The 13,062-nt window shown below is 49.1% G+C and overlaps 1 protein-coding gene across 3 annotated transcripts in view; it reads left to right on the top strand.

Moving 5' to 3' along the window:
• Positions 1 to 546: 546 nt before the first annotated feature.
• The window catches only part of KANK3 (KN motif and ankyrin repeat domains 3), a 43,391-nt gene continuing 30,875 nt past the window's right edge, over positions 547 to 13,062 (top strand). Inside the window, exon 1 of one of the 3 annotated variants that reach the window (XM_019550632.1) lies at positions 547 to 612. The gene's annotated coding sequence lies outside the window, so the exon portion shown is untranslated. Of the gene's footprint in view, positions 613 to 3,407; positions 3,479 to 13,062 lie in introns of those variants that run through there. The other 2 variants (XM_019550633.1, XM_019550630.1) reach the window with 2 other exon arrangements.

Genomic DNA, 13,062 nt, shown 5'->3' with positions numbered 1-13,062 from the left:
TGTGTCGGAGCAGGTGCCTGCAAACTGTCTTCGTGGAGGGTACTGCTCCAGCAGAGTACGGGAACTCTTGCCTCCCTTCCCTTGGATACCTCCCAGCCCTCAGTTGGCCATCTGGACAGCTGCTGGCCTGCTTTGGCTGTTCCTGTCTCAGATGTGGAAGGTGTTTGCAGGGTTGTGCAAATCCAGAGAGTTTGCCATATTACCTAGTGTTGCATACCGCAGGGGATGTAGGCCCTGTTTTATGGCAGTTTAAGAATCCTGCCAGGAACATTCAGAGACATACCATTGAAGATCACAGACCTGATTACTTGGAGTGGCTTATACAAGCGGCACTCAGCGGCCTTTGCTCAGAATTGGGAACCCGCAGCCTATGCACACACCTGCTGCTGAGCAGTGTCCTTTTTAACGCTGCACAAAATGTGCAGCCCTGCCCAGGCTCTCGTTCCACTCGCACATTCCAAAGGTCTGGCATCCCTGATGTTTCCTGACATTGTGCATAGTTTGGGAATGTGACTCATGAGGGAAGTGTTTATTGGAGCTGAGCTCTGTTGAATTCAAAGCCCCCTGGCCTATGAGGATGCCCAGTGTTGCTGTGTGGACCTGACTTAGAACGTGAGTATCATACAGATAATCACTGGTGTCTTTTTGTTTTGTTGTATAGTCAAATGAATAGACCAAAGCTGAGAGTTCAGGAACCAGCTGATCCTTGACACTGAAAGCAAGGAGTGGAAAACTGGGGAGAACGTGATCGATTGTCCTCCCAAATTCCAGGGATGGGCAGTATCAATTCAGAGCCACTGATGGAGAACAGGGTGTTTGGGCAGCTGATGCACCCTGTCTCCTTTTCTACTAACTGTGACAATGAGCACAAAATAAGAGAAGCAGAGCAATTGTCTAGGTCTTGGGACTTTGTGGAGGGGGCTCTGCTTCCAGACTTATCTGACTCTAAATTTGAAAATAAAATAGTGGTTTTCACTGTAATGAGGGTCCAGTAGGAAGTACCAAAAAAAAAAAAAAAAAGGCACAGAGGTGGCTCTGTATGGCAGAAATGCCCGAGCATCAGGAAAGTGAGAGTGGACTGCTAGTCTGCAGGCATGGAGAAGGGATGTGCTGAGCTCCGAGGAGGCCAGAGAACTTTTCCAAAATGAGGGGTTGTTCAGATACAACTCAGAAGTGGGAAGATCCAGAACATTTGCTGGTTGATTCAATGGAAAAGAGTAAAGGCTGGATTGTCAAAGCTGTTTTGCTCCTGTTTAGGACCAGTGGCTGGGTACTCAAAAATCTGACCCTTTAACTGCTTACAGGTTGAAGGAATGCTTTGAATTGGGCAGTCCTCTGTCTCGGGTGCAGCAGCATCCTCTAGTGTAGGGTATCCTATTCCTGCTGTGCTTTGACAGTGAGATGCACCTGTGGTTGGGGAGATACCTCTGGACTGAGAGCAGTCATAGTATGAGACTTAAACAAATGAGTTCTCCTTTCACTGTAGATTGGTTGTATTTTGCCTTTATAAACTCAGTGTTAGGAAAGTCAAGCTCAGGGTCTCTTGAGTTGCACAAGGAGACTGGCTGTGGACAAAACACAGGGCAAACACTTGCTCTCCTCCTGTCTCTGGCGTGACTCCGTGGTTAGTGATCTAGGCTGCAAGCAATGTGCTTGAGCCATGAGGTGCAGCTGTGGGCAGTGCTGTAATACTGACAGAAATGGCGAGAGCTGAGTTAGCCGAGGTGATGCCTCCGTCGGCAGCTGCAGAGCCTGGCATCCCTGCGTGAGTTTGGAGGGACTCTGGGAGAACTGCTGCCATGTGAACAAGAATCCTGCTTTCACTTTCTCAGCTGTGCTGGTTACTGTTTAACCAGCTCTGTTCAGGGCTAGGGACTGTCTGCCTGGGGAGGAAGTGCTCTTTAGCCTGCTCTTTGCGCAATGACTCACGTGCCTTTGGGGCCAGGGGGAACACAGGAGTGTCTGCACCAGGTACTACATCCCCTTGCTAGAAAAGCTGGCAAGAAGGCAAGCTAGTACCCTGCCTAGGGACATTTGCCAGGGCAGCACCCCTGGGGACTGCCTTTGGGGGCAGTGGGACAGGGGAAACACAAGAATAGCCACTGCCACCGCAGCAGCTGATCGCACCACTGCAGTCAGCATGGTGCTGCACCGGGCTTGGAGCTGCCCTGATACATCTCTGTCCCCTTCCCCTTCCAGTGACATTTTTTCACCCTATTTAACTGGAGAGCACATTCAGGAATGAGTCAGAGAGAAAAGCAAGCTATGGCAAGGTGGCCATGATTTAACAGTGATGTCTCTACAATGAGTATTTTAATGGACAAGTCTTCCAGCCAGCCCTCCTCACTGGACTCTCTTTAAACTTCAACTTCCTCACCCAGCCACTGTGACCTGGACTATGATAGAAAAGCCACATCACGCTAAGTTCAATTTGAAGTGGAGCTAACTAAACTGGTGAAAACCTCTAATGCATCAACCTCTGATTCCTGAGAACCAGAACCCTAGTTAGGTCGAGCTAAATGTAATTTAGCCTGCACGTATGCGTAGATGCACTTAAATGGGTAATAATTCCTAGATTCATAGATTCATAGACACAAGGGCTGGAGGGGACCCCGGAGGATCGAGTCCAGCCCTCTGCCCCAGGGGCAGGAGGTCAGCAGGGATCATAGGATCCCAGCAAGATAATTTGGTTCCATTTTTTCCAATACGTCGCCTACACAAGCCAAGCTGTCCAGAATTGCCTTTGCATGACTATGACCCTGATAGGGGCAGCAGGGGCTCCATGTGCTCATCAGGAGCCTCCCCTTAAAAGAAATGGATTCAACCAGGACTTCTCTGGGTAGCTCCATCTGCTAGGCAGCCCAGGCGCTTTAGGCCTCCTAGTCTGTGCCTGCAAATTACTATGAAATGGGGCTGGACTTGGAGGAGAGCGAAGGCCGCTGTCCACAGCTGAGACGCAGCGCAGCTGTTTCTGCAGGCTCCAGCTGGAGGGGCAAGTGGGAGATCAGGAGAGCCAGCATGTGTTCAACTGCATGGTGGCTGAACTCTAGACTCCCAGTCAGGCTTTTTGAAGGCTGAAACCCTCAGGAAGTCTGAGATAGAGCACGGAAGGCTTTTTCTGGCATGCTTCCCTCGCAGGACAATGCCATATCTCCTAGCGGATGGGAGCTGCTCCCAATGTTTCCCTTCCTTCAGGAAGCAGCATAACTAATTCTGATGAGAAAGATGGCCAGGGGCCCTCTTTCTGTTGCTGTTCCCCTTCCTTTGGTTTGATTTATTTTGTGCACGTAAAAGCCCCTGAGAAGCTTTTCTGTTTTGAGTCTGAGGCTTAATTACCTGGCGGAAGGAGTGTTCTGCTCTTCGCAGAAGGAAGTTGGTAGAAATATTAACTGCTGCCTCTAGTTAGCACACTCAACTGCAGGATCCCTTAGCTCCTGGCTCAATGCATTTTCCCTTGAGCTGTGGAGTATTTGAATGGGCAAGTCTGTCTGGCATCTGCAGAACGGGAAGCTTATTCAGCTCGGTTTTATTGGGGGATCTCCTGGAAGCTCTGGTACACTTCAGCGTCCTACCTCTGTGTGTAGTCGGACTTGTTTTTAGTTATAAAAGGAGAAATCCAGAGCAACCAGTTTACTTTCACTGGGTTTGCTCTGGATATAATGGAGCACGGTATCTAGTCCAATATGCCTAAAATCCTGGGATTTTTAGGAGGGGGGAAAAAAAGGCATGAAAAGATTTGTGGACTCTCCTGGCTGCATAGAGCTGACTGCAGAAAGCAATAATTAAATAGGGCTGACTATCTGTAGCAGCACATCTGTCACTGAGAGGGAAAGGGGTGCCTGGAGTGAATCTGAAGTGTTGGGTGGTGGAAAAGAAAACAGTGCTGTGCTGAAGGATATTGTGTTTCCGTGCAGCACTTGGGTAAGAATCCAGGGCAAATACTGAGTTTCCTTGTTGGCTGTTTTTGGCAAGCCCGTGTCTACTCTGAAAAGGTTGTTTACAGAACTGGCTCTGAACACCGGGGTTGTAGCTGTTGAGTTTGAACTTCTGAATACTCTATCTAGAGGTCAGAAAGGGGTGAAGAGTCCTCTTTGCTCATAAATTTTAATGTCAGAGTATGTCTGCACCAAACTAAAAATAATTTTGCCCCTTCATGACGCAAGTAAGTAGCCAAATTTGGTGTCTTCTGGATCGTTTCCATTAGGAAAGTTCTGTGGAGCCAAAATTACATCAAAGACCGCACCCTTTGTTAACAAAAAGACCCATGTCCCTGAGCACAGCAGGAATCCTCCAAGTTGCTGAGGATCAAAGCCCCTTCTCAGCCAGCACTTAGCCAAAGCACTGTCTTAGCATCTCTAAGAATCACATCTAAGACGTGGTTCTTTGGCAGCACTTGGTCCTCTCTCGTGCACTGAGACACGTAGAGTCTGGCTACAAACATGGGCTCAAAGTTGCAGCAGCTTTTGTGTACCGGCTTGGCATACAACACCATTTCTTGGAATCGTCTGCTTCTGAAAGCGTTGAAATAGGAGGCACAGTGTTTTGCAACACACTAACAGCTACATTCGCCAATAATGAATATTGAGGGCTATGGGCTTTATAGGAAAGATCTGGTTGGGAAGAAGGGGGAAAGTGTGGCCCTCTATGTGAAAGAGCAGGTACCCCTTCCTGCAAGTCGCATCTGACAGCAGGAAAGGGTCCCTTGAGACCCTCTGGGTCAAGATACAAGGGGGATCAGAAGAGGGAGACCTGATGGGGGGAGTCTACTACAGGACTCCCTCCCAAGAAGAGGATAGTGATCAGGCATTCTCCAGAGAGCTGATTGAGGCAGCTAGCACTAGAGACACAATTGTCATAGGTGACTTCAACTACCCTGACATCTGTTGGGAAGACCACTCGTCCACTTCCAACAGGTCAGCCAACTTCTTCGCAATAATAGGTGATCTGTTTCTGACACAGGTTGTGGGAGGGCCTACTAGGGGTAAGTCCACTCTGGATTTAGTGCTGATCAAGCGGGAGGACATCATAGGTGTTCTGAGGATTGGCGGTACTCTGGGTGACAGCAATCACAACCTGATAAGGTTCATCATCCACCGTAAGACTGTGAAATCAGTCAGCAGAACAGAAGTCCTAGATTTCAAGAAGGTAAACTCAAAAGGCTAGTTGGAGAGGCTCTTTGCAACCAGCAACTGGATGATTGGGAGTCCAGGAGTGGTGGTGCTTCCTTGAGGCAATTCTCACAGCTCAAAAACAGGCCATCCCCAACGTGGACAAAAAGCAGGAAAGGAGCCAACTCTTGGCTCAACAGAAATATTAGGGAGCTGTTGAAAATGAAAGAAGAAGCATATAAGCAATGGAAGAATGGCTCAGCAACCAGAGAGGAATACACCTGTATTGCCAGGGCCTGCAGATACCAGACATGGAAAGCTAAGGTAGGCATGGAAATCAAGCTGGCAACTGGAATAAAAGACAACAAAAAGTCCTTCTACAGATACATGGGGAGCAAGAAAAAAGTGGGATCCACTGTGGGACCCCTAATGAATAGTCAGGGGCAGCCCACAGTTGATGCCCGTGAAAGGCAGAACTCCTAAATACATACTTCCCATCAGTATTCCTGAAATCAAACGGGGGCTGCTCAGCTGACCAGAGGCCCAGGGAACATGGGGAAGACAAGAGATTACATGAAATCAGTCCTGACCAGGTGAAGGATGTCCTACAGCGCTTGGATGTTTTCAAGTCTGCTGGGCCAGACAGCTTGCACCGAAAGTCCTGAAAGAACTGGCTGAGCTCATAGCAGCACCGCTGGCCAAGTTGTTTGAAGAGCTGTGGAACTCGGGAGTAGTCCTGGATGACTGAAAGAGGGCCAATGTGGTGTCCAGCTTTAAGAAAGGGAAGAGGGATGACCCTGCAAACTACAGACCAGTCAGCCTGACTTCAGTCCTATGTAAAATCTTTGAAAAATTTGTTAAGGAAGCCATTAACTACAAGCTGGTAATTGATGGGGTTTTAAGAAGCAACGAGCACAGCTTTGTCAAGGGCAGATCATGACTGACAAACCTAGTGTCCTTCTATGACCAGGTAACTAGCTGTCTGGATGAGGGACATGAGTTAACATCATTTACTTAGACTTCAGTAAAGCCTTTGATTCCATTTCCCATGAGATTCTCTCAAACAAACTGGAGGGTACTGGGCTGGACCAGTCTACAGTGAGGTGGTGGACAACTGGCTTAGAGGCCACTCACAGAGAGTTGTAATAGATGGGATGGCCTCATCCTGGAGAGCTGCCTCCAGTGGTGTCCCCCAGGGATTAGTGCTTGGACCTGTGCTCTTTAATGTATTTATTAATGACTTGAACAAGGGGATGGAAAGCTCAATGATTAAGTCTGAGGATGATACCAAGCTGTGGGGCAATATGGGCACATCAGGGTAAAGATCCAGGACAACCTTGACAGACTGGATTCATGGGTGGAATGGAATCAGGTGAGGTTTAACAGGGAGACGTGCAAGGTCCTTCATCTGGGTAGGAGGAACCCTCATCATAACTACACAATGGGTGGTGGCCCACTGGCTGGCACAGCATCTGAACTAGACCCGGGGGTCATGATCAGCCAAAAGGTGAACATGAGCCAGCAGTACAGTGAAGTCGCCAAAAGGACAAATAGGACTCTGGCATGTATCAGCCGATGTGTGGCCAATAGATCCAGACAGGTGCTCCTCCCTTGCTGTACGGCACTGGTGTGGCCTCAGCTGGAGTACTGCGTCCAGTTCTGGGCACTGGACTTCAAGAAGGATATGGATAAGCTTGAGAGGGTACAAAGAAGGGCCCACTCACATAGTTAAAGGCATGGAGGGTAGGTCCTATGGGGAGAGACTCCAGGAACTGGGCCTGTTCAGTCTGAGCAAGAGAAGGCTGAGAGGTGACTTGATAGCTGCCTACAAGTACATTGGGGTGAGCATCAAGATTTAGGGGAGCAACTCTTCAGAAAGGCACCTCAAGGGATGATGAGGACCAATGGGCATAAACTGATAGAGAGTAAGTTTAGGCTAGACTTAAGAAAAAACTCTTTCTCTGTAAGGGTCACCAGCATCTGGAACACACTCCCAGCAGACATAGTGCAGTCACCCTCCATAGAGGCGTTCAAGATGAGGCTGGACAAGCACCTTGTTAAGCTCATTTGAGTGCAATAATTTCCTGCCCTTGGCAGGGGGCTGGACTTGATTATAGTGTTGGACAAATGACAACAATATTACAGGTCCCTCCGGTTCTGTGATTTTCTGAGTTGTACAGACATCTAATGAAAAGAGGCGCAGATAACATCTGTTCAACAAATTCCTGAAGGGAACTACCTTGGTACCATCAATCCTTGATTTTAATATTGGAACATTCTGCTGTCCCAGTCCTGGAAATGTGGGTGCATAGATCAGTGGTTAGCGATGTTTTCCGGCACTGCGCCAGAATGACCCAGCTCAGTCTGAGGTAGGCTGGCACTAGCACGTAGCCACCACTGCTGCTTCCCCCGGCTTCCCAATTATGGCACAGCACAGGCAAAGCTCACTATGCCACTGAAACTCCCTGGGCCAAATACGGCTCATGATGGTAGGTTTCCAACTGGGGTGTACCGATACAGATTTCTGGGGCTGAAACTGATAGCCAGTTTTTAAGGAGGTATATTGGCTGATACTGATCCAATTTCTGATACCAGCCTGGCAGCTTGAAGAGCTGCGTGCAGCTGGTAAGTCTGTTGTGGAAGGGAAGGGGGGAGGGAAGGGACGTGGGTGGCAGATCAAGGCCCTGCAGTGATGGAGAAGTGGGGCGGGGGCAAACACTGCTCAGCTGGGGCAGGGTGCAGGACGGAGCTGTGACTCATCCAGGGCTGTGGGGGGAGGGGAGGGTGGCTCCCACCACTGTGCACTGCTCATCTGGCGGCTCCTGTCACTGCTCCCGCTGCTCATCTGGGAGGGCATGGGGGGACATGTGCCCCTGGATCTGCACGGGGCTGGGCAGAGCAGGCTCTTTCTGGTGGCACAAAGCTGCATTTGGGGTGGGTAGTGGTGGCACTGGGGGGAGGTGTGGTGGGGGCTGCAGCTGCCCCAAAATTCACCATAACACCCCCAACCTCCCTCCCAGCACTGCTGGTGCCCACCCTGCATGCAACCCCACCCTGCCAGGTAGAGCTTGGTACAGCCCCAGCCCTAGCCCACCCCATGCAGACTGGGGGGCACTTGCCCCCACCCCCCCAGGCCCTCCCAGATAAGCAGCAGGAGCAGTGGTGGGAGCTTCCCCCTCCCTCCCCACGCCCCCTGGACGAGCCGCAGCTCTGTCCCGCGCCCCGCCCCAACTGGGCAGCGCTTGCCTTAGCCCGTGCCCCAGCCCCAGCCCCACTCCTCCCTCACTGCAGGGGCCTTGATACCTGGTTAGCCTGTGGATTACCCTCCTCCCTCACCCCAGGGCTCCCTACTCTCTCTCCCCTCCAGACTTACTTCCCTCCCTCCCTCCTCCCCTACACCAGACTTACCAGCTGCACGCAGCTTTTCAAGCTGCCCAGTGGTGCTCTTTGCCGCCTATGTGCTGCACTGTAGCTGTGCACATGCACAGGCCATTTATCAGCCATATTAGGCTGATTTCCAATACAGACAATTTGCTTTATATTGATTCTGATCTGATGTTGGACCAATGTATCAGTGCACTTGTATTGCCAACCACAGGCATAGATCATCTCACGCTCACCTCCTAAGCCAGTACTTTTACCCAAATGGGATGCATACTCACAGAAGGTCTAAAAATATCAAACTACTATAAATTGTTGATTCCAACTGGATCTTGAAATATAGCTGTCTGCCTTCCACATCAGGAACCCCATGTGAAGAAGTGCCTGACTCATAGCATCATAGAATAGTAAGGTTGGAGGAGACCCCAGGTGGGTTATCTAGTCCAACTCCCTGCTAAAGACAGGATCATCCCTAATTAAATCATCTGAGTTAAGTGTCTGTCTAACCTGCTCTCAAAAAGTGATGGAGATTTCACAGCCTGTCTGGGTAGCCTGTTCCAATGCTTAATCATAGAATCATAGAAAATGAGGGTTGGCAGGGACCTCGGGAGGTCACATCTAGTCCAACCCCATGCTCAAAGTAGGTCCACCCCCAACTAGACCATCCTAACCAAACCTTTGTCTAGCCTGGTCTAAAAAACCTCCACGGATGGAGATTCCACAGCCTCTCTGGTTAACCTGTTCTAGTGCTTTACAACCCTCCTGGTGAAAGCGTGTTTCTTAATATCTAATGTAAATGTCCCTTGCTGCAACTTGAGACCATTGTTCCGTGGTCATTTCTCACCACTGAGAACAGTCAAGTTTCATCTCCCCTGTAACCACCCTTCAGGGAGTTGAAGGTTGCTGTTCAATCCCCTCTCAGTCTTTTCTGCTTTGGACTAAATAAGCCCAGTTCCTGCAGCCCCTCCTCATAAGTCATGTCCCCCAGCCCCATAACCGTTGTTTTTGCCCTCTGCTGGACTCTACATTTTATCCACATCCTTTCTGTAGCAGAGGACTGAAAACTGGACACAGTACTCCAGATGCTTAACCATGCCCTTGTGAGAGAGTTCTTAACATCCAATCTAAGTCTTCTTCAGTTTAGTTTTGAAACCTTTGCTCCTTGTTCTGTGTCATGTGGCCACAAAGAATAGTTTATCTCCATCCTCCATATAACCATCCTTCAGTATTTGAAGGCTGTTATCAGGTCCCCCCTAAGTCTTGTCTTCTACAAACTAAATAATCCTAATTCTTTCACCTCAAATTACATTGTATAAATCATGTTGTCATAAGTTCTGTTGTCTTTTTGGTGCTGTACTTAGATATGAGGACTTCCTGAATTTTTTGAAAAGATTGTGGATCATAGATGTATGTGCCACTGATGAAGGTCCCTGGATCTTCACAAATATCCAGCACACCTACTAGCTGGGAAGTGTCCCTCTCAGCAGCACAGAAGCGGAAAGGGATCTTGGAGTCATAGTGGACTTCAAGATGAACATGAGTCAGTGTGATGAAATCATCAGCAAAGCTAACTGTGCTTTATCATGCATCAGCAGATGCATGACAAAAGGATCTAAGGAGGTGATGCTTCCCCTCTATTCGGCATTGGTTAGACTGCAGTTGGAGTACTGCATCCAGTTTTGGGCACTGTACTTCAAGAAGGATGTTGGTAGACTTGAGAGGGAAGTGGTGAGAGGGATGTTGGTAGACTATGACTAGGGAATTGGTGCTGGCTCCTACCCTGGGGATCTTTAAGAAGAGGCTTGATGACTACCTGGCTGGACCCATTTGAGTCCAGTCTATTTCTCCCGCCCAGGCTGGGGGTCGGGCTTGAAGATCTACAAGGTCCCTTCCGACCCGACTTCTGTGATTCTATGAGAGAGTCCAGAGGAGGGTGATTCGTATTGTCAGGGGTTTACAGGACAAGCCCTACGAGGAGAGACTGAGGTACCTGGACCTCTTCAGCCTCCGCAAGAGAAGGGTGAGAGGTGATCTTATGACTGCCTACAAATTCATTATGGGGATGCAGCAAGGGACTGGAGATGCTCTGTTCACCAGGGCATCTCTTGGGGTAACAAGGAACAATGGTCACAAACTGACAGAGAGCAGATTTAGGCTAGATATCAGGAAAAAACTTCTTCACAGTAAGGGTGGCCAAAATTTGGAATGGGCATCCAAGGGAAGTGGTGCTCTCCCCTACCTCGGGGGTCTTTAAGAGAAGGCTGGATAGGCATCTGGCTGGGCTCATCTGACCCCAGCCTAGGCAGGGGTCAGGCTGGATGATCTGTTGAGGTCCCTTCCGACCCTAGCATCTATGAATCTACGAGTCCCTGCGAAGATAAAAGAGGAATGGTGTAATCCACAGGCTAACAATGACCTGGGCTGTAAGCATCTCAGCTGCTGAATTATGCCTGCCAGTATGGGCAGACAGCACTTAGGAAATATGTAGCTAGGAATTGAATACATCTGTGGGAATCGTCATAAAAGGGCTGTAGTCACTGTTGACCATCTGTCTCCCTGTCTCCGTGCACGTTCCCTCATTTCTCTGAAAAAGCAACAATTTGAGAATACAACCATGTGATAAATGAATCCAGAATTGCATATGTATGAACATCTCCAAAACCTCCCAACATGCCATGTTAAGTTTGGAAACCCCTTCTGTTAGCACCAAGAAACTCTCAAAGCCTCAGGACTGTTGCCCCAAGACAAATGGCAGAGGGGTAGGAAGACAATCAAGTAAAGAGTTCAGAAGAGCTCAGCCTCCATGCCAAAACATGGACTGCTGCAAACTGCATCTGTTCTTCCACAGGGACTGTAGTCACCCATTACACATAGGAGAAACGAAGAACAAACTGGAAGGTTTCCAAACTGCGGAACATCAAAGGAAGTGCTGCCCTCTTCAGATGCTGCCCTGCAGGAATAGCCTTGATTTTATTCCAAGTCAGAGGAAGCTACGCAGTGAATAATAAACCTGGATGTTGACTTTTAAGTGGAAGAATTAAATGCACAGCTCCACTAGTTAGTGCCCAAAAACCGCCTTGGCCCACATGACTCAGGCTTGCCTTGTAGGCCCATGTTTTAGAAAGCAGCCTTTGTTGTTAAGCAGTACACAAAAAAAGGGACATTTCCTGCTCCTCCATTTATCCTGAATGGAAGTTCAGCTTTCATGCCTTCCAGTTTCAGTGGGCTCTAACCCAACTCATAACAGTAATATTTACCCCTGTGGCTCAATAGCTTGGCAAAGGGCCTTGACGTGGATCACACTTAAAACCAGAAATGCTAACGATGCAGGTCCAGCAGAACCCTCTAAATCTCACCAGGGCACAACCATTTGTGTCTAGAGGGCACAATGAAGCTCAGGTACCAGAACAGAAGAGCCATGTTGGTATGGCACTGTATCCAAGGTAATTAATTTGTTAAGCATACAGTGCTGCATTGTGTAGCTGTACTTGGGGTCACAGAGTTGTGGTCAACACTTGACCTGGCAGGAGGATGAACATTGGTGAGATGTTGTGCAGGGTCTTATCCACCTCTTGCTGAAGTTTCATAAAAAGACTCCTGTTGTCTTTGGTGGCTCTGGATTGGCCTCTCAGAGAACAGAAAATGGAGTGGATAACATCATGGAATTTACAATAGAAAAATCTGGGTGATATGTTTGGCAGGAGTAGAGCGATCCCAAACACAACCTGTGGGAAGAAGTTGGAGCTGCTGTGCTGCAATGCCCCATCCTTTTTAGGTGACAACTGTAGTGCTCCTTGTCCAGTGGGCATGTCCTCTAGCTTTGTCAGCTGGGAGAGTCTGATCCAGGTCATGGGCAGTCTCACTGGACCTCATGAGAGCTTTGGATACCTGGGCGGTGCAGTGCCGATGACTGAGAGCACTAATACAGGTGCATTGTCTAGAATATAGTGGTTGGCAATCTTTTATGAATGGTGGGCTGCTGCTTGAGACCCAGCCACTGCCCCAGAGCACCAGTCCCTTCCACAGCGCCGCGGCCCTCCCTGTTCTTTCCTGCGGGCTGCTGTTTTACTTTTTTTGTGCCACCAATTTCCTGTCCAACCCTTCCACTCCCCGCACCCCTGCTGCTGCATGCCACTGTGGGATGAACCCAATCTCCTCATGGGCTTGCCAAACCATGGTCTAGAGGGTGGTGGCCTTTCCTTCTAGAGGCAGGAGCTCATAGGGGATTGCACCTGGAAGAAGTTTGTCATTAGAGCCAATGCCAACTACAGGTGTAGCAGCATCTGCTACTCGGTGAATTGGCACCGGCTGCCACAGCACCCCAAGCTGTAGTTCACAGAAAATAGCTTTGCATCCTATGGGTTGGGAAAATGCCTGTTGTTATAATCCTCCTCCAGTGGGGATATCCTACAGAGAAGTTTGTGGCACCTCCACCTGTGTTAGGAGGCAAAGCACTTTGCCAGCCCTCACTTTAATCTTCTCTTTCACTTCCCACCCCCACACGGAGACCATTAGTCCCTTGAAAGCTTCTCTGTTGGGTCCAGGCCTGAAGAATAAGAGGAGAGACACCACA

This window comes from Crocodylus porosus, unplaced genomic scaffold (genome assembly GCF_001723895.1).
Source record: "Crocodylus porosus isolate Cpor-Errol unplaced genomic scaffold, CroPor_comp1, whole genome shotgun sequence".
In the NCBI taxonomy this organism is placed as follows: domain Eukaryota; kingdom Metazoa; phylum Chordata; order Crocodylia; family Crocodylidae; genus Crocodylus; species Crocodylus porosus.
This window is presented reverse-complemented; position numbering and strand designations above follow the sequence as displayed.